This window comes from Schistocerca nitens, chromosome 10 (assembly GCF_023898315.1).
Source record: "Schistocerca nitens isolate TAMUIC-IGC-003100 chromosome 10, iqSchNite1.1, whole genome shotgun sequence".
Taxonomy (NCBI): Eukaryota; Metazoa; Arthropoda; class Insecta; order Orthoptera; family Acrididae; genus Schistocerca; species Schistocerca nitens.
The window spans coordinates 206,517,686-206,539,730 of record NC_064623.1 but is presented as its reverse complement, the minus strand read 5'-3'; positions in this window follow the sequence as shown (position 1 = coordinate 206,539,730).

The window sequence follows — 22,045 nt, the reverse complement described above, 5'->3', positions numbered from 1 at the left end:
TGCTATAGCCAAATACTAAACCTGCCCGAAGAATATATGACATAAATCAAAGTTTAAAATTATAAAAATTAAATGGGAATGAAGTTAAAGCTACAAGGTATCGAAACGTTATCTAGTTAACTGATAACATGTCGTGCGTAGGACACAAATTCAACTTTTCATTTCCTTGTATTTTTATAATTATGTCTCTTGCAGTTTCGGCGGAGAGTGACAGATGTCGACTTCCCAGTCATTCAAGATGGCTATTCTGCGTTTCATCCGTGCCATAGAGAAATCACATGTCTACAAGTTGCATGGTGGTGATTTTGACTGGAGTTGCCACATGTCCGTGAGACGTTGATATTTAAGTGTTCGTTTTCCCTGCGCACTGTTCAAGAGTAGACCAGAAGAGAGTGCGAAAGTGGTTCGATGAACCCCTCTGCCAACCACTTAAGTGTGAGATGCAGAGCAGGCAGGTGTAATTCTTCCGCGAAGGAAGTGGCTTAAAAGACAGTTGTTCGACCTCTGTTCAGTATTGCTCATCAAACTGGAACACTTGGCAGGTTAGAGTACTAGGGGAGAGAGAGATAGAGAGAGAGCGGGAACGGCGCCTTTCGTCACGGGATAGTTAAGTCGGCACGAGAGCGTTGCAGAGAGGCTGAACAAAATCCGGAGGCAGACGCTACAAGAGAGGCATTGAGCATCACGGACAAGTTTATCGTTCGATATCGAAATCGTTGCTTTCTAAGAAGAATCGAGTAACATGTTCTGTCTCTTCAAAAGTATCCGAATACAATGATTGTAAGTGGACCTCTTCTTTTGCTCCGCGTCTGCATAAAACAAAATGAGATACCGGGTGCGCCTTGATGCAAAACATTTTGTTCATTTTCTCCCTCAAACAGGTACCGACAGCTTCAGTAGGTTTCTTTATTCTTTCTTAAGTCATTGCCTAATTTCTACAAAAAATGGTTCAAATGGCTCTGAGCACTATGGGACCTAACATCTGTGGTCATCAGTCCCCTAGAACTTAGAACTATTTAAACCTAACTAACCTAGGGACATCACACACATCCATGACCGAGGCAGGATTCGAACCTGCGAGCGTAGCGGTCACGCGATTCCAGGCTGAAGCGCCTAGAACCGCACGGCGACACCGGCCGGCTAATTTCTACACTGAAGACGCAAAGAAACAGGTACACCTGCAATATAACATGTAGGGCACACGCGAGCGCGCCGAAGTGCCGCAACACGACGTGGCTTGGACTCGACGAATGTATGAAGTAGTGCTGCAGGGAACTGATGCCATGAATCCTGTTGGGCTGTCCATAAATCCGTAAGAGTACGAGGGGGTGAAGACCTCTTCTGAACAATACGTTGGAAGGCATCCTAAATATGATCGATAATGTTCATATCTGAGGAGTTTGGTTGCCAGCGGAACTGTTTAAACTCAGAAGAGTGCTCCTGGAGTCCCTCTGTAGCAATTCTGGACGTGTCGGGTGTCGTATTGCCTTGCTGGAATTGCCCAGGTCCGTTGGAATGCACAGTGGACATGAACGGATGCAGGTGGTCAGACAGGATACGTACGTATGTCGTATCTAGACGTATCAGGGGCCCCATATCACTCCAACTGCACATGCCCCACGCCATGACAGAGCCTCCACCAACTTGAACAGTCCCATGCTGATATGCAGGGTCCGTGGATTCGTACGATACACGCCCATCCGCACATTAAAAATTGAAACGAAACTCGTCCGACCAAGCAACATGTTTCCAGTCATCAACAGTCCATTGTCAGTGTTGACAGGCCCAGTCGAGGCGTAAAGCTTTGTGTCGTGCAGTCATCAAGGGCACACGAGTGGGTCTTCGGTTCCGAAAGCCATATAGATGACGTTTCGTTGAATGGTTCGCACGCTGACACTTGTTCATGGCCCAGCACTGAAATCTGCAGAAATTTGCGGAAGAGTTGCACCTTCGTCGCATTGAACGATTCTCTTCACTCGTCGTTGGTCCCGTTCCTGCAGGATCTTTTTTCGGCCGCAACGATGTTGGAGATTTGATGTTCTACCGGTTTCCTGATACGTGTGAAATCCCCACTTCATCGTTACGTCGGAGTTGCTGTGTCCCATCGCTCGTGCGCCGTGTGTAACACCACGTTCGAACTCACTTAAATCTTGATAACCTGCTATTGTTCCTGCAGTAGCCGATCTAACAACTGCGCCAGACACTTGTCATATATAGGCGTTGCCGACCGCAGCGCCGTATTCTGCCTGTTTACATATCTCTGTATTTGAATACTTATGCCTATACCAGTTTCTATGGCGCTTCAGTGTATATTTGTTTCCTTTTTTCAGCACACAGCATGTCGTGTTAGTTGGTCAGTTGTTAGCTTCCCTAAAAACTCACAACAGCGTAACTATTCATCTTGCTTAGCTTTTTGCTATTGGTTTGTGATGAATTTACTAGACGGCAAATTACAGCATCATCTGCAAACGATCTTAAATGGCTGCTTGTATTGTCTCCTAAATTGTTAATATAAATCAGGAACAGCTGAGGGCCTGTAACACGTCGTCGGGGACGTGAGATATCGCTTCTCTTACACTTGGGTAACTCTAGATACCTCTTATGATTTTCACTGTTTTTAGAGAAACTGAAAGCCGAATAACTAACACGATATGCTATATGACGAAAAAACCACAACAAACATCGAAATTATGCAGTGACTGTAAAGTAAAGAAATAATAAAGTAAGCCTCTGATGACGTCGTCATTTAGATGAAACTAGACTGAGGGACGTGAACAAACAAAAGTGTGTTTTGCAAAAATGCTGATCCACAATCTTATGTTCGTATCTGGATATCGTGTTTAATGCGGAATCCGGCACTAGATGTCACGAGAGGCGGGGAGTAGTGTGTCGTCAGCAGAGAAGCAGTCAGCAGCTCGTGCTCAGGTGGCTGGCGATGCTGCCTCTGGATCACGGGGTCCCGGGTTCGATTCCCTGCCGGGTTGGGGATTTTCTTTGCCCAGTAGACCTCTCGTACTAAAGCACAGCGACCGTCGAGCATTCGTGAATTCCTAAAATAGACTGACCTGCCCCGAGTGCCCACCTGAATACAACGGAAGACCTTTGCGATGGGGCAAAATGTTGACGTCGCTGCAGGTTCCAGCGTGTAGTACCACTATCTCTGGCTTCGGGTGGTGAGCAAGGATGAGCTGCCATTCCTCCACATACATGCACGCACCTCACTGAAAGAAACTCCAGCAGATTTCAAGCTGTCTTAGAGATAAAGTGTGGTCACAGCCTGCATTAATGTCCACTGATAGGGGTTCAAATGGCTCTGAGCACTATGGGACTTGACATCTGTGGTCATCAGTCCCCTAGAACTTCGCCGGCCGTGGTGGCCAAGCGGTTAAAGGCGCTACAGTCTGGAACCGCGCGACCGCTGCGGTCGCAGGTTCGAATCCTGCCTCGGGCATGAATGTGTGTGATGTCCTTAGGTTAGTTAGGTTTAAGTAGTTCTAAGTTCTAGGGGACTGATGACCTTAGAAGTTAAGTCCCATAGTGCTCAGAGCCATTTGAACCGTCCCCTAGAACTTAGAACTACTTAAACCTAACTAACCTAAGGACATCACACACATCCATGCCCGAGGCAGGATTGGAACCTGCAACCGTAGCGGTCGCGCGGTTCCAGACCGAAGCGCCTAGAACCGCACGGCCACATCGGAAGGCTATGATAGGTGTCTGGATACTTTTGATTCGTATATAATGTATTACTTCGTCCCGGATACGTTTTGTGAAATTACCGCAACGAGAAAATGAGAGAATTCATAGGTGATTTGGAAGTTCTTCCCACGATTAATGGATGGAACTAGAAAGTGGGGAAAAGATTGACAACAGATGGACTCTCCGTCACACGATGTATACTATCTTGCTGGGTATAAACCAGGCGCCGCTCGTAATTAGAGGCTCTGAGGCGGAGCCGCCCCAAAATATATGTTAAAGTAAATTTCGCAAGAACATATTACAAAATTTAAATTATCAGGACGAATTTCGCACGTTTCCCATTCCGATTAAAATAACGACGGTCAACGTTTTTGGAACTGTTTGTATCGATAGATGTTTTCCGAACGGTTAGTAGTGTTTAGGCTGCGCCTTGGAACGTCCGTAAGCTGCAGGTAGTAGCGGTATGGGGGCGTGGCTTCTACACAGTACTGCTCTTTATGGGCGACCCGAAGGCTCAGAGCTTGCAGCCTAAGGGTGTCATACCAACCACCACACGTTTTTCACGTTCCACGATCTATGTAATAAAGGAATGCAGAGTGGCCGAAACTTCGCTATCCACCCTCTGTCTCTGCAGATCTCTACTACGCTTCGACGCGTCATTAGTCGACGTTTAGTGTTATTGTTTTGATAATGTTTTACATAGTTGTTTTGTTTCTACCATTGGCTATTTTATCCACATTTACAATAAGTTTGCAAATATCCCGCCAGAGTGCACTAGAGTACAGTAACTACAGGCTCTCTAACCGTAACAACAGTACCGCCATCTAGCGAGAGTTTCATAAGTGATTAGAGGACAAAGCGCGCGAAATTTGTCCCGTGACTTTACTTTCCTTGCTTGCTGATGCTGACTGCTTTTGTTGATACCGTGTGATATTAGCAAGTTTCTTTTTCGGAGTGTATTTTGCAAGATTTTAGTGAGTTTCACTTGCTTGTGAATATCTGCGACATACCGCAAGTGTGAAACCAGCGCAATATGAATTCAGTGTGCAATTTAATAGGTAAGAGCTTGGAACACGGCCACAGGATGAAAGTGAAAGAACTTGGTGTACCCAGACCCGATCTAACGATCAATCAAGAACAGAAACAGTGCAAATCTAATCTAGGCAAGGATACAAACGCAGTTTCAACAGAGCAATGTACGATGCGGCTGAGTGGTTGTGTCGTTGTGAACTGAAAAATGCATTTTTCTGTTTCGCCTGTCTTCGTACAAATAGTACTACATCTACATCTACATTTATACTCCGCAAGCCACCCAACGGTGTGTGGCGGAGGGCACTTTACGTGCCACTGTCATTACCTCCCTTTCCTGTTCCAGTCGCGTATGGTTCGCGGGAAGAACGACTGTCTGAAAGCCTCCGTGCGCGCTCTAATCTCTCTAATTTTACATTCGTGATCTCCTCGGGAGGTATAAGTAGGGGGAAGCAATATATTCGATACCTCATCCAGAAACGCACCCTCTCGAAACATGGACAGCAAGCTACACCGCGATGCAGAGCGCCTCTCTTGCAGAGTCTGCCACTTGAGTTTGCTAAACATATCCGTAACACTATCACCCTGACCAAATAACCCTGTGACGAAACGCGCCACTCTTCTTTGGATCGCCTTTACCTCCTTCGTCAACCCGATCTGGTACGGATCCCACACTGATGAGCAATACTCAAGTATAGGTCGAACGAGTGTTTTGTAAGCCACCTCCTTTGTTGATGGACTTCATTTTCTAAGGACTCTCCCAATGAATCTCAACCTGGTACCCGCCTTACCAACAATTAATTTTATATGATCATTCCACTTCAAATCGTTCCGTACGCATACTCCCAGATATTTTACAGAAGTAACTGCTACCAGTGTTTGTTCCGCTATCATATAATCATACAATAAAGAATCCTTCTTTCTGTGTATTCGCAATACATTACATTTGTCTATGTTAAGGGACAGTTGCCACTCCCTGCACCAAGTGCCTATCCGCTGCAGATCTTCCTGCATTTCGCTGCAATTCTCTAATGCTGCAACTTCTCTGTATACTACAGCATCATCCGCGAAAAGCCGCATGGAACTTCCGACACTATCTACTAGGTCATTTATATATATTGTGAAAAGCAATGGTCCCATAACACTCCCCTGTGGCACGCCAGAGGTTACTTTAACGTCTGTAGACGTCTCTCCATTGATAACAACATGCTGTGTTCTGTTTGCTAAAAACTCTTCAATCCAGCCACACAGCTGGTCTGATATTCCGTAGGCTCTTACTTTGTTTATCAGGCGACAGTGCGGAACTGTATCGAACGCCTTCCGGAAGTCAAGAAAAATAGCATCTACCTGGGAGCCTGTATCTAATATTTTCTGGGTCTCATGAACAAATAAAGCGAGTTGGGTCTCACGCGATCGCTGTTTCCGGAATCCATGTTGATTCCTACATAGTAGATTCTGGGTTTCCAAAAACGACATGATACTCGAGCAAAAAACATGTTCTAAAATTCTACAACAGACCGACGTCAGAGATATAGGTCTATAGTTTTGCGCATCTGCTCGACGACCCGTCTTGAAGACTGGGACTACCTGTGCTCTTTTCCAATCATTTGGAACCCTCCGTTCCTCTAGAGACTTGCGGTACACGGCTGTTAGAAGGGGGACAAGTTCTTTCGCGTACTCTGTGTAGAATCGAATTGGTATCCCGTCAAGTCCAGTGGACTTTCCTCTGTTGAGTGATTCCAGTTGCTTTTCTATTCCTTGGACACTTATTTCGATGTCAGCCATTTTTTCGTTTGTGCGAGGATTTAGAGCAGGAACTGTAGTGCGGTCTTCCTCTGTGAAACAGCTTTGGAAAAAGGTGTTTAGTATTTCAGCTTTACACGTGTCATCCTCTGTTTCAATGCCATCATCATCCCGGAGTGTCTGGATATGCTGTTTCGAGCCACTTACTGATTTAACGTAAGACCAGAACTTCCTAGGATTTTCTGTCAAGTCGGTACATAGAATTTTACTTTCGAATTCACTGAACGCTTCACGCATAGCCCTCCTTGCGCTAACTTTGACATCGTTTAGCTTCTGTTTGTCTGAGAGGTTTTGGCTGCGTTTAAACTTGGAGTGAAGCTCTCTTTGCTTTCGCAGTAGTTTCCTAACTTTGTTGTTGTACCACGGTGGGTTTTTTCCGTCCCTCACAGTTTTACTCGGCACGTACCTGTCTAAAACGCATTTTACGATTGCCTTGAACTTTTTCCATAACCACTCAACATTGTCAGTGTCGGAACAGAAATTTTCGTTTTGATCTGTTAGGTAGTCTGAAATCTGCCTTCTATTACTCTTGCTAAACAGATAAACCTTCCTCCCTTTTTTTATATTCCTATTAACTTCCATATTCAGGGATGCTGCGACGGCCTTATGATCACTGATTCCCTGTTCTGCACATAGAGTGCCTGGACTGAAACTGGTATCACTGAGTTAAAGAATTTTGACGCAAATGTGAAAAAACATAATTCCAGCGAAAAACATTTAAGTTCGAGCTTTGGAGGTAAACTACAATAAACGCCTTAAATTTAGAACTGAAAACACCAAAATTATTAAGCAGCCGCAAAGTTAACATTCATCTCATTAAAGATGTCTCCGAAATGCGTCTTTTCATATGATTTGCTGCAAAGTGTCAGAAAATGTAATGATGACGTATAAAAACACTAACCAAAGATTTTAACTCGAAGTTAGCTTCTAATGATATTTAATAAATTAATACCTGATTATAGAAGACACAGTACATAAAATTATGGGTAGATAGGGATCTGCCCACCCCCCCCCCCCTCCCCCTGAATTCTTAGTTGTTTATGTCAGACTAATCTGTAGCGTAACCAGAGGTCTATATTCGCTCCGACTGATAAATGCCGCAGCCTTCCCCAGTATAGAAACCACGAGCCGCGCCTGGTGTAAACGTAGGCGAAGACGTTATTTCTACATCTACACGGATAGCCTGCAAATCACATTTGCCTGGCAGAGGGTTCATCATTTGGTAATGCGGTGGGCAGAGCTCGGTGTCACAGAGGTTGCGGAGATTTGTGCGTGTCGCTGTCGGTTCGGAGTGGAGCTCACGCGTGACGCCGTGCCCCGCTCCGCCTTTGGCGTGCGCGGCAGAGATAACCCGTGCCGGCGCGGCGGTGTTATCCGAGCATGTGGGAGGGAGGGAGGGAGGACGGGCGGACACCTGCGGTCAGCCGGCGGGCCGCTCCCGGGGGATTAGCGCGTGTAACGCGAGCCGCGCCGGCCGCTGGAGCCTGGTGCGCCGCAGCGGCGTGGCTCAGGGGTCGCGGGTTCGTCCTGCACACGACGGGTGGACACCAACATTTGTTCACAAGACCCCACTGTCCAGCGCGTTTACTGTACAAGTCAATGTGGTGTCACTGCCAGACACCACACTTGCTAGGTGGTAGCTTAAATCGGCCGCGGTCCATTAGTACATGTCGGACCCGCGTGTCGCCACTGTGTGATCGCAGACCGAGCGCCACCACACGGCAGGTCTCGAGAGACGTACGAGAACTCGCCCCAGTTGTACGACGACGTTGCTAGCGACTATACTGACGAAGCCTTTGCTCTCATTTGCCGAGAGACAGTTGGAATAGCCTTCAGCTAAGTTAATGGCTACGACTTAGCAAGGCGCCAATTGTCACAGTGCATGTATCTTACGAGTCTCATTTGTATAGTCAACAGAGATGTATCACAAGGATTAAAAGTTAAGTATATTCCAAAGCTACGTATTTTCTTTATAGTATTCAATACGTATCCTGTTCCAGACTTCAAGCCATCCTGCTGTAGCTTAGCGCGTGCCTTTCGGCTTCCTTCTCAGTGTGGCGTAGCTAGCTTGTTACGCCACAACAATCAAAATGTAGGGTCACTCGAAGATGCACCTTTCTTTGTTGTTGTGGTCACCCTCAGGAAATGGGTTTTATGAAGCTCTCTCTTACTTTTCGATGTTACTAAACCAAACCTTTAGTTGCGGGTTTGCTGCGTACGCGTAAATCATATCTACATCTACATGACTACTCTGCAATTCACATTTAAGTGCTTGGCAGAGGGTTCATCGAACCACAATCATACTATCTCTCTACCATTCCACTCCCGAACAGCGCTCGGGGAAAACGAACACCTAAACCTTTCTCTTCGAGCTCTGATTTCTCTTATTTTATTTTGATGATCATTCCGAGCTATGTAGGTTGGGCTCAACAAAATATTTTCGCATTCGGAAGAGAAAGTTGGTGACTGAAATTTCGTAAATAGATCTCGCCGCGCCGAGAAACGTCTTTGCTTTAATGACTTCCATCCCAATTCGCGTATCATATCTGCCACACTCTCTCCCCTACTACGTGATAATACAAAACGAGCTGCCCTGTTTTTGCACCCTTTCGATGTCCTCCGTCAATCCCACCTGGTAAGGATCCCACACCGCGCAGCAATATTCTAACAGAGGACGAACGAGTGTAGTGTAAGCTGTCGCTTTAGTGGACTTGTTGCATCTTCTAAGTGTCCTGCCAATGAAACGCAACCTTTGGCTCCCCTTCCCCGCAATATTATCTATGTGGTCTTTCCAACTGAAGTTGTTCATAATTTTAACACCCAGGTACTTAGTTGAATTGACAGACTTGAGAATTGTACTATTTATCTACTAATCGAATTTCTTTTGGAACTCGTGTGGATCACCTCACACTTTTCGTTATTTAGCGTCAACTGCCACCTGCCACACCATACAGCAATCTTTTCTAAATCGCTTTGCAACTGATACTGGTCTTCGGATGACCTTACTAGACGGTAAATTACAGCATCACCTGCGAACAACCTAAGAGAACTGCTCAGATTGTCACCCAGGTCATTTATATAGATCAGGAACAGCAGAGGTCCCAGGACGCTTCCCTGGGGAACACCTGATATCACTTCCGTTTTACTCGATGATTTGCCGTCTATTACTACGAACTGCGACCTTCCTGACAGGAAATCACGAATCCAGTCGCACAACTGAGACGATACCCCATAGGCCCGCAGCTTGATTAGAAGTCGCTTGTGAGAAACGGTGTCAGAAGCTTTCCGGAAATCTAGAAATACGGAATCAACTTGAGATCTCCTGTCAATAGCGGCCATTACTTCGTGCGAATAAAGAGCTAGCTGCGTTGCACAAGAACGATGTTTTCTGAAACCATGATGATTACGTATCAATAGATCGTTCCCTTCGAGGTGATTCATAATGTTTGAATACAGTATATGCTCCAAAACCCTACTGCAAACCGACGTCAATGATATAGGTCTGTAGTTCGATGGATTACTCCTACTACCCTTCTTAAACACTGGTGCGACCTACCCAATTTTCCAATCTGTAGGTACAGATCTATCGGTGAGCGAGCGGTTGTATATGATTGCTAAGTAGGGAGCTATTGTATCAGCGTAACCTTAAGGGAACCTAATCGGTGTACAAACTGGACCTGAAGACTTGCCCGTATCAAGCGATTTGAGTTGTTTCGCAGCCCCTAAGGTATCTACTTCTAAGAAACTCATGCTAGCAGCTGTTCGTGTTTCAAATTCTGGAATATTCCATTCGTCTTCCCTGGTGAAGGAATTTCGGAAAACTGCGTTCAATACCTCCGCTTTAGCGGCACAGTCGTCGGTAACAGTACCATCGGCACTGCGCAGCGAAGGTACTGACTGCGTCTTGCCGCTTGTGTACTTTACATACGACCAGAATTTCTTCGGATTTTCTACCAGATTTCGAGACAATGTTTCGTTGTGGAACCTATTAAAGGCATCTCGCATTGAAGTCCGTGCCAAATTTCGCGCGTCTGTAAATTTTAGCCAGTCTTCGGGATTTCGCGTTCTTCTGAACTTCGCATGCTTTTTCCGTTGCCTCTGCAACAGCGTTCGGACCTGTTTTGTGTACCACGGGGGATCAGTTCCATCTCTTACCAATTTATGAGGTATGAATCTTTCAATTGCTGTTGCTACTATACTTTGAATTTGAGCCACATCTCGTCTACATTTGCATAGTCAGTTCGGATTGCACACATCTCGTCTGACCGTCTTTCTCTGTCCATCTTCTCCTACCTCCTCTCTGTCTACCACCACCCTCCCCCCCGCCAGTCAACCCCCCCTCAGTCCATCTATTTCTCCCTCTCTTGCAACACCCTCCCTCTGCACATCTCACCCTCCCACTACCTGACCTCCTCACCCTCTCTGTCCATCTTCTCCTTCCTCTGTCCCTTTTTCCATCTGCTGCTCACACTCCTATACATCTCCTACTGCCACTTCCATGTTCACCTCTGACATTCCTCTGTCTGCCCATCTCCTCTTACCTCACATCTTTTCGTCTGTCTCATCCCCCTATATCTGTCCATCTCCTCGTCGCCCATCTCTCACTTCTCCTGCTCCTCAGTCTCTCTCTCTCTGACCATCTCCTCCAGTCTCTCTCTGCTATTCCTGCTATTCCTATCTCTGTCAATTTCATCCTTCCTCTATCACTAATAATCCATCCCCTCCTCCCTCCTGAGTCACGCCCATCAGCACATAAACCCCCTGGAAGACATTCCTATACTACCTGCACAATACATCAGTGCTACTCGTAGTCCCATCAAACGATGTCGTCCAAACTCAAAGACCTGTTGATAATGGAGTCTCTGTCGCTTTAAAGGCATTCTTCACTAACATCATCTCACCACGTGCAGTCTCAAGATAACTAACGCTCACGATCGTTATACCGTCTATTTAAAGCAAACCTGATTTGAAACCTTATAGTGGCGTCACTAGCTCCACTTTTATGCGACTGACGGGAAATTTTAATAGACATGGTGTCTCAGATGTAGAAACACGCCTACCGACGTTCGTTTATGTCGCACACCACCACCTTCTGTTGCGATTTTTTTTTTCGTTAGTGCATTAATAGGTTCTTACGATACTTCCTAATAATTTAATAACATCACCGTAAATAGTTCTCTTCCAAATATTATCGTGTTTAATCCTACATTGAAGAACCAAGGGAACTGGTATAGGCTTGCGACTTCACAGATATATAAACAGGCAGAATACGGCGCTGCGCTCGGCAACGCCTATGTAAGATAACATGTGTGTGGTGCAGTTGGTAGATCGGTTACAGCTACTACAATGGCAGGTCATCAAGATTTAAGTGAGTCTCAACTTGGTGTTATAGTGGGCGGACGAGCGATGGGACACAGCATCGACGAGGTAGCCATGATGTGGGGACTTTACCGTACGACCATTTCACGAGTATCAGGCATCCGGTAAAACATTAAATATCCGACATCGCTGCGGTCGGAAAAAGATCCTGCAAGCATGGCACCGACGACGACTGAAAAGAATCGTTCAACGTGACAGAAGTGCAGCCTTTCCCCAAATTGCTGCAGATTTCAATGCTGGACCATCAGCAAGTGTCAGCGTGCGAATCATTCAACGAGACATCATCGATATGATGTCTCGTGTAAACTTGATGACTGCACGACACAAAGCTTTACGTCTCGCCCGGGGCCCGTCAACACCGACATTGGACTGTTGATGACTGGAAACATGTTGCCTGGTACGAAGAGTGTCGTCCCAAATTGTATCGAGCGGATGGACGTCAACGGATATGGAGACATCCTCATGAATTCATGGACTCTGCATGTCAGCAGCGGACTGTTCAAGATGGTGGAGGTTCTGTAATGTTGTGGCGCGTCTGTAGTTGGAGCGAGATGGGATCCCAGATACGTCTCACAACTGACACGTATGTAAGCATTCTGTCTGATCATCTGCATCCATTCATGTCCATTGTACATTCCGACGGACTTGGGCAATTCCAGCAGGGCAATGCGACATCTCATACTTGCAGAATTGCTATAGAGCTGCTCCAGGAACACTTGTCTGAGTTTAAACACTTCCGCCGGCCACAAAACTTCCCAGACATGAACATTATTGAGCATATGAGTGATGCCTTGCAACTTGCTGTTCAGAAGAGATCTCCACCCCCTCGTACTCTTGCGGATTTGTGGACAGTCCTACAGGATCCATGGTGTCAGTTCCTTCCAGCACTTCTTCAGACATTAATCGAGTCCATGCCACGTTGTGTTGCGGTACTTCTGCGTGCTCGCGTGGGCCCTACACGATATTAGGCAGGCGTACCAGTCTCCTTGGCTCTGCAGTGCATACGGGCAGTGGTGCTGCATATTTCAACAAATGTCCGTAATATGAGAACGACATACAAAAATCAATGAGTAATTTCCGTGGAACAAAAGGGGTCAATGCGTGGACGTTACTTCACCGCTACGGCGCGTGGTGGATAGCGACTAGCTACACGTCAGCGAGAGCCGTCTTCGAAATTGTCGCCCGTCCCATGTAAAGTGAAACAACACACTTTGTATAGTAACTGAACAAGCATATATCGTAACACGTAAACCGTCTTTACGCATGCCTTGGACTCGCAACATCAATGAGTGAAGTCGCTATTAATGCCGCGACATAACAAACGAAGTGCTTGTAACGTACGTTCTCAGAAAATACTTCATCAAATTAAGGTTCGCAGGAGAGCTTCTGTGAAGTTTGGAAGGTAGGAGACGAGGTACTGGCGGAATTAAAGCTGTGAGGACGGGGCGTGTGTCGTGCTTGGGTAGCTCAGTCGGTAGAGCACTTGCCCGCGAAAGGCAAAGGTCCCGAGTTCGAGTCTCGGTCCGACACACAGTTAAATAATCTGCCAGGAAGTTTCATGTCAGCGCACACTTCGCTGTAGAGTGAAAATTTCATTCTAGAAACATCACCTAGGCTGTGGCTAAGCCATGTCTCCGCAATATCCTTTCTTCCAGGAGTGTTAAGTTCTGCAAGGTTCGCTGGAGAGCTTTTGTGAAGTTTTGAAGGTAGGAGACGAGGTACTGGAGGAATTAAAGCTGTGAGGACGGGGCGTGTGTCGTGCTTGGGTAGTTCAGCCGGTAGAGCACTTGCCCGCGAAAGGCAAAGGTCGCGAGTTCGAGTCTCGGTCCGGCACACAGTTTTAATCTGCCAGGAAGTTTCAAATTAAGGCCGATGTCTGATACTGTCAGACTTCTTTCGGGCACGAATGCTCACAGGCCTGTGGTGCTCTGCTTTTTATGTCTTCCTTGGTCGTCCGTCATGTCTTACTTTGCTTTCAAGGTAGCGGAATTCCTTCAGTTCGTCTGCTTCGTGGTCGTGTACGTCGGCGGCTGATTAGACACAGTTTAGCGAAGTTCAAAGCCTGTGATTTGGTATCTATATTATTCCATAACCATACCAAGTGAATGATGACGATGATGTTTGGTTTGTGGGGCGCGCAATTGCGCGGTTATCAGCGCCCGTACAAATGCCGAATCTTTACTCAGTCCAATCTCGCCAATATCAGGAATGATGATGAAATGATAAGGACAACACAAACACCCAGTCCCCGGGCGCAAAAAAATTCGCAACCCGGTCGCGAACCGAATCCGGGACCCTGTGGTCCAGAGGCAGCCACACTAGTCACTAGACCACGAGCTGGGGGCCATATCGAGCGAAGAAGTGATGCTAATTGCAACTGTATTAGCCAATTATATAAATGTTCACGCTTTTACTTTCGACAAAATTGGTTTATACAGGGTGTTTCAGATGTGATGTTCAATATTCAGGGATATGACAGGAATGATCATTCGAAACAAGAATGTCTAGCAAATATGGGCTCTAAAACCTTAAGAACTATGGGCAATTCTTGACCTTCGATACTGTGAAACAAATCTCTTCTACTGTAAGGTCTTTGCTTTTCGTATTTTGGGAAGTGGTAGTGTGGACCAAAACAAGGAAAAAATATTCAATAAACATGTGCTCTAAAATGAGTACCTTACGAACTATGAGCACTTGTTCGTCTTCACTACTTTGAAACACAACTCTTCTAATGAACAAGTCCTCGTAACTTTTAGGGTATGCATTTTAGAGCACATGTTTACTGCACTTTTTTTTTGTTTTGGTCCATACCGCCACGTCCCAAAATATGCAAGGCAAAGAGCTTTCAGTAGAAGAGATTTGTTTCGCAGTATCGAAGATCAAGAATTGCTCATAGCTCTTAAGGTATGCCTTTTTGAGCCCATGTTTACTTGACTTTTTTGTTTCGAATGATCATTCCAGTCATATCCTTGAATACTGACCATCACTTCTGAAACAACCTGTATAACCGAAGATATATGTTTTGACGACCACGTGTGTTCTACTCGAGTGTGATGATTTTCGATACTTGGAACACTTGATAACGGCCTAAAGCCGACATATAGATTGTGGAATAAAAAACCTGTTGTACAGTCGAATGGCGGTTATATTCTTCAAAAAATTCAGCTTCTGACTGGTTTCATACTTTCAGCTGGGGCAGAAAGTATTTTTTTTATTTTTTTATTTTTATTTTTTTTTTGAGAATACTCCGTGAGTGCACCTGTTACTGAAAATACCTACGATGTTTCAGCTTCCTGGGAGGTATGCAGCCTGCACTGCAGACACGGAATACTGTCAATTTAATAACAACGACCAGGTACGTTTGGTAGCTCGTGTCACAGATGTATGTGTGCCACTACAAAAGGAGGGGGGGATATGTGCTGGAGTTGTGGGGCAGTGGAGTCCTGACCCACGCAGCAGGCGACGGAGAGCCGCGTGTTGTGGCCCAGTGGTCGGCTGTGCTGCGCGCTTCGCGAGGTCAAGGTCACCTTGCCGGGAGGCGAGGTTGCAGTCAGAGGACGCCCCCACCTGACGGCCGCTTTTTGCCGCAGTAGGCGGCTGCCATAGCGGCAACTCTGTTGTTAAGTAATTCGCAAACTTTCACACCTTCGCGTTGCCGGATGCCCTGGAGTGTACACAGTGCCTAAGTATCGTATACGGTGCGCCTCTAGAAAGGGCGTAAGTATTCGTGGCGATCGCAGAGCAAGTGACGCGATTCTTGGGGAACGTGTAAGTCCTTTGCACTGTGACGAAAACACTGTACAACGCCTCTTCTTCTTGATGATTTGGTTTGATTTGTACTTGGCCTCGGCTAAAACTCGGCGACAGTCGGTAGAGTGTTGAGATCGTCATCAAGTTACGGAGACGACGTTACACAAAATAACTGTGCTGAACCGAAATGTCGACGTGCGTGAGATATTTACTTCACCAAGAATTTATTGCATAATATCAGTCACTTCCTAACCGAGCCTTGAGAAGAAAACTTTCCCAGGTGTTGGGGGGATTTAAATTATATGCTTCGGACCTATCACTGAAGTTCCATAAACCACTGGCTATTATGTATGAAAATTGTCTATCAGTGTTCGTTGCCTAAATCACTGTCTAAGTAATGTTTAGTTCAATTATCTACTTAAAAGTTCACTTTATTCTAGTAGGTAAAAATCCTCCGAATTCTAATGATATTTGAAGTCAGAAGATCGTATTACTGCGTCATAATAGATCGCAATTATTCAATCTCAAAAACAACCTAAGCGCGCCTACATGTACGAGCATTCAAATATATGACCTGCTTCGGCTGACTATTGTAACGTAGTGACAATGTATTGAATTATACTTAGTCATTACTCACGATTCCCAAAGAGCACTCACACTGAGTATTCTTTGGGTTCGTCGGTTCCACTTTGCGAACGTTAATTTATGCTAATTTTGCGATTTATTATGATTTTGATTTTAATTTTACTGAAATTTAATCTTTCTTTCGTAGATTGCTAAACTGTCAAGTCTTAGATTCCTGATTTAATTACTTGTTATTGTCCTAATAATAGTGATAAATGGAACTTCGTTCGCTTATTTACTTTTCTGGGAATTTGGGACTTGGGGGGGGGGGGGAAATCTTTGGAGTATTGGGAGCTAATTTTTGATTTTTATTTCTCGTCCGAGGAAGTGGCATTACATCTGACATCAGAAAATTACAGAGTCGACACGCCTTTTGTACCGCACCATACCAACAGCTACGTAATTCACTGATCCTTCTTCACAGCGGAGCTCTCCGCCCTGTATCAGGCCCCTCAGTACATCCGGCGACACGGGCTTGTTTCCTGCGTCATCTGCTCTCCCAGTCCCCTTCAGAGCCTCTGTGTGCCGTACACCGTCCATCCCTTAGTGTAACAGGTCTAGGAAAGCTGCCACTTGCTCACTCTTGATGGAGCCACTGTGATGCTTATGTGGGTTCCTGGTCACATCTGCCTGACGGGACACGAGGCCGCTGATGCTGCATCCGAGACTGCGGTTCTCGGCCAGCTGGTTCTTCCCTTCTCTTAGACGATATCTGTGCTGTCTTCTGTCAGCAGGTGGTGTCCATTTGGCATCACCACCGGTCTTCCCGTCATAGGGACAAGCTCCGGGGGATTAAACCTCTCCCAGCTGCTTGGTCGGCCTCCGCTCGGCCCTCTCGTCGCCAGGAGATCACTTTAACTAGGCTGCGTATTGGCCACTGTCGTTATAGCCATCGCCATTTGTTCAATGATAATAATGGCGTGTGACGAGGGCCTCCCGTCGGGTAGACCGCTCGCCTGGTGCAAGTCTTTCGATTTGACGCCACGTCGGCGACTTGCGCGTCGATGGGGATGAAATGATGATGATGATTAGGACAACACAACACCCAGTCCTCGAGCGGAGAAAAATCTTCGACGCAGCCGGGAATCGAACCCGAGCCCTTAGGATTGATAGTTGTCGCGCTGACCACTCAGCTACCGGGAGCGGAATGTTCAATTATGATACCCCGCCACTTTGCGCTCATTGCTCTCAACCTTTGACAGTTTGGTATTTCCTGACAGAATGCCCTTTTTTTAACCACAAACACTGTTGTTGTTGTTGTGGTCTTCAGTCCTGAGACTGGTTTGATGCAGCTCTCCATGCTACTCTATCCTGTGCAAGCTTCTTCATCTCCCAGTACCTACTGCAACCTACATCCTTCTGAATCTGCGTAGTGTATTCATCTCTTGGTCTCCCTCTACGATTTTTACCCTCCACGCTGCCCTCCAATGCTAAATTTGTGATCCCTTGATGCCTCAAAACATGTCCTACCAACCGATCCCTTCTTCTAGTCAAGTTGTGCCACAAACTTCTCTTCTCCCCAATCCTATTCAATACCTCCTCATTAGTTACGTGATCTACCCACCTTATCTTCAGCATTCTTCTGTAGCACCACATTTCGAAAGCTTCTATTCTCTTCTTGTCCAAACTGGTTATCGTCCATGTTTCACTTCCATACATGGCTACACTCCATACAAATACTTTCAGAAACGACTTCCTGACACTTGAATCTATACTCGATGTTAACAAACTTCTCTTCTTCGGAAACGATTTCCTTGCCATTGCCAGTCTACATTTTATATCCTCTCTACTTCGACCATCATCAGTTATTTTACTCCCTAAATAGCAAAACTCCTTTACTACTTTAAGTGTCTCATTTCCTAATCTAATCCCCTCAGCATCACCCGATTTAATTTGACTACATTCCATTATCCTCGTTTTGCTTTTGTTGATGTTCATCTAATATCCTCCTTTCAAGACAGTGTCCATTCCGTTCAACTGCTCTTCCAAGTCCTTTGCTGTCTCTGACAGAATTACAATGTCATCGGCGAACCTCAAACACTATGTAATCAAAAGTATCCGGACACCTGGCTGAAAATGACTTACAAGTTCGTGCCGCCCTCCATCAGTAATGCTGGAATTCAATATGGAGTTGGCCCATCCTTAGCCTTGATGACAGCTTACACTCTCGGAGGAATACGTTCAATCAGATGCTGGAACGATTCTTGGGGAATGGCAGCCCATTCTTCACGGAGTGCTGCACTGAGGAGAGGTATCTATGACGGTCGGTGAGGCCTGGCACGAAGACGGCGTTCCAGAACATTTCAAAGGTAGTCTACAGGATTCAGGTCAGGACTCTGTGCAGGCCAGTCCATTACAGGGATGTTATTGTCATGTAACCACTCCGCCACAGGCCGTGCATTATGAACAGGTGCTCGATCGTGTTGCAAGATGCAGTCGCCATCCCGGAATTTCTTTTCAACAGTGAGAAGCAAAAAGGTCCTTGAAACGTCAATGTAGGCCTGTGCTGTGATAGTGCCACGCAAAACAACAAGGGGTGCAAGCCCCCTCCATGAAAAACACGACCACACCATAACACCACCGCCTCCGAATTTTACTGTTGGCACTACACACGCTGGCAGACGGCGTTCACCGGGCATTAGCCATATCCACACCCTGCCATCTGATCATCACATTCTGTACCGTTATTCATCACTCCACCCAACGTTTTTACACTGTTCAATCGTCCAATGTTTACGCTCCGTGCACAAGCGAGGCGTCGTTTGGCATTTAGCGGCGTGATGTGTGGCTTAAGAGCAGCCGCTCGACCATGAAACCCATGATTACTCACCTCCCGCCTATCTGTCATACGTCTTGCAGTGGATCCTGATGCAGTTTGGAATTCACGTGTGACGATCTGGATACATGTCTGTCTATTACAGATTATTACCCTCTTCAACTGTCGGCGGTCTGTGTCAGTTACGAGACGAGGTCGGCCTGTAGGCTTTATTGCTGCATGTGTCCCTTCACATTTCCACTTCACTATCACATCGGAAACAGTGGACCTAGGGATGTTCAGGAGTGTGGAAATCTCGCAAACAGACCTACGACACAAGTGACACCCAATCACCTGATCACGTTCGAAGTCCGTGAGCTCCGCGGAGCGCCGTATTCCGTTCTCTCACGGTGTCTAATGACTACTGAGGTCGTTGATATGGAGTACCTGGAAGTAGGTGGCAGCACAATGCACCTAATTTGGGGGTGTCCGGATACTTTTGATCGCGTACTAATTTATGTTTTCCGTCTGAGTTACTGGCCATTTTAGTGAACGACGCGCGGGCTGTCCACCGCGTTTTACATTTTGTCCGTCGTAGCAATATGGCGAAGGATATTTAATCTTCAGTTCCGGACCTCTGTTTCCTCTATGGCGTATTTTAGGGACCCATAGAGCTCAGAACCATTTGAGCCCGTTGGGTTCCTCGCCACCTAATAGAGTTATAAACAGTAAGGAAGGGCCATCTGTACGGAAATGCTTGTGCGTTACCAGGCTGAATGTGAAAATTTCTTGTCGAACAGCGTCACAGGCGGTGGTGCATGGGTTCATGATTTCGAACATGAAATCATTGGAGTGGCGCCACTCCACCTGTCCTCTGAAGAAAAGCCTCAAAGCCGCTCCTCCAGCTGGTAAAGTCAAGGCGACGGTCTTCTGAGAGTGTGAAGGAGCCATTTTGCTAGATGTCCTCCCTCATGCTGCAACGATCAACTCTGAAGTGTATTGTGCTACCCTCAGGAAATTGAAGAAATTATTTCAGCGCATTCGTCACCACAAAAAAGCAGACGAACATTTCTAGGACAACGCCAAGTCGCACACAAGTCTGTTCCCCCGAAAGGATCTCAGAAAGCTTCATTGTACTATGATGATCAAATCTTGTCGGGATGACAGCCGAGTCAATCCGTTGTTCTCCAGCAACGTTTCAGCGAGTTTCTTACTTGCCATCTTCAGGCGAAGTGTCGGGTTCACGTCTCGTCCGGATCTTTATAGCCACTGGACCACGGGCTCCCCTGCATCCTCGGTACCGGTCGGGCCAATCAGGCACGAGCGGAATCGGCGCGGCGGTGCATGGTGTGGGTGGGGGGTGGGGGGTGGGGGAGGAGCCGCCGCCGCCGCGTCCTGGCGTCTCGTCTCGGTGCGGCCTGTTTATTCCATCCGCCTCCACAGACCTGCCTCCATTGGTGCGCTCTCGTCTTACCCTCTATAATGCTGTGTTTCACGTGGTGCTGAGTTGGAAGCCACTATCCCTGTTGAGCCAGTTATCACTGATCCGTATCTCCACTGCCTCTATAATTATAGGGTCCCAGAAACCTTTCGCTGTACACAGTCTCTTGGTTTTTTAAAAATTGAAACGCGTGTTCTTCGCTGAGGCTGTGTTGTGCTACCGCGAATTTTTCTTTTGTCCGAGGCGGACGCTTCTCACATGTTCAAAGACGCGTTGTGTTATGCAACGCTGCGTCTGTCCAATATATTGTTTCCCACATTCACAGGTAATGCTAGAGACACCCGGTGTTCTTGGACCCAAGTTGTCCTTCATTGAGCCCAGCATATTTCTGATTTTTGCTGGAGGATGGAAGATGGAAGATGGTTTTTATGCTGTTCTTCTCCGGTATCCTGGCAATCTTGGCCGTGGGCGGCCTTGCCTACGTGAGGAATGCCAGACCTTTGTCGTTGTCTTCTTCTTGAAGCTCCTCCTTCTTCTTCTTCTTCTTGCTCACATTGAGAGCGCGTCTAATCAGCGTTTAGGTGTATCCATTATCCTGGAAGATTTTCTTCAGGTGATGAAACTCGGTAGATAAACTGTCCTTGTCGCATGTCATGAGCTTGAAACGTCCCCTTAGGAAAATTATAAATGACTGTGCTTAAACTGACACACAATATTTTTAGCGCAACGCAATCTGACTTCGAAATATCCCTACACCTTTCACAAATCCCTATACCTTTCACAAATCACTTACCTCACAAAAATCGTCGTTACTCGAACTACTGCAATACAGCGAGCGCCACTACTGCCAGCTAAATAAAAGATTCAAACTACTGAAGGCACTAACTACTGATAGGCATACTTAGCAAATGAAAGATTTTGATAGAGAACAAACAATGTATTTACCTTAATAGTGTTCAAAAGTCATAATATATATATATATATATATATATATATATATATATATATATATATATATATATATATATATATATATATATATATATATATATCAGTTCATGACATCCAGTCTTATAAATTTACTGTCTCTGATGGACACACGTCCAGATCATCCGCTCTCAAAACTCCGCCATCTCTCTCCCCACATCCACCATTGCCGGCGGCTCACCTCCAACTGCGCAACGCTACGCGCTGTTCACATCCAGCTGCCCAACACTACAATAGCAAACAACAATGCAAACCAGCCACAGACTGCACACAGCACAGCCAGTGATTTTCATACAGAGCGCTACGTGGCGTTACCAGTCCCAGTGTGCCGTCCGTTTTCTTCTTTCTTCCGTGAGTGTGTCCTCGCCGTGCGGCCAGACCGCGAAAGTATCGTCCATGTACCGATAAAAGACCTGGGGCTTAATGCGTGCAGCTTTCAAGGCGATATCCTCGAAGGGCTATAAACACAAAATCAATTAGGGGTAATGCAGGAGTAGGTTTAACAATGAATAGGAAAATAGGAATGCGGGTAAGCTATATCAAACAGCATAGTGAACGCATTATTGTGGCCAAGATAG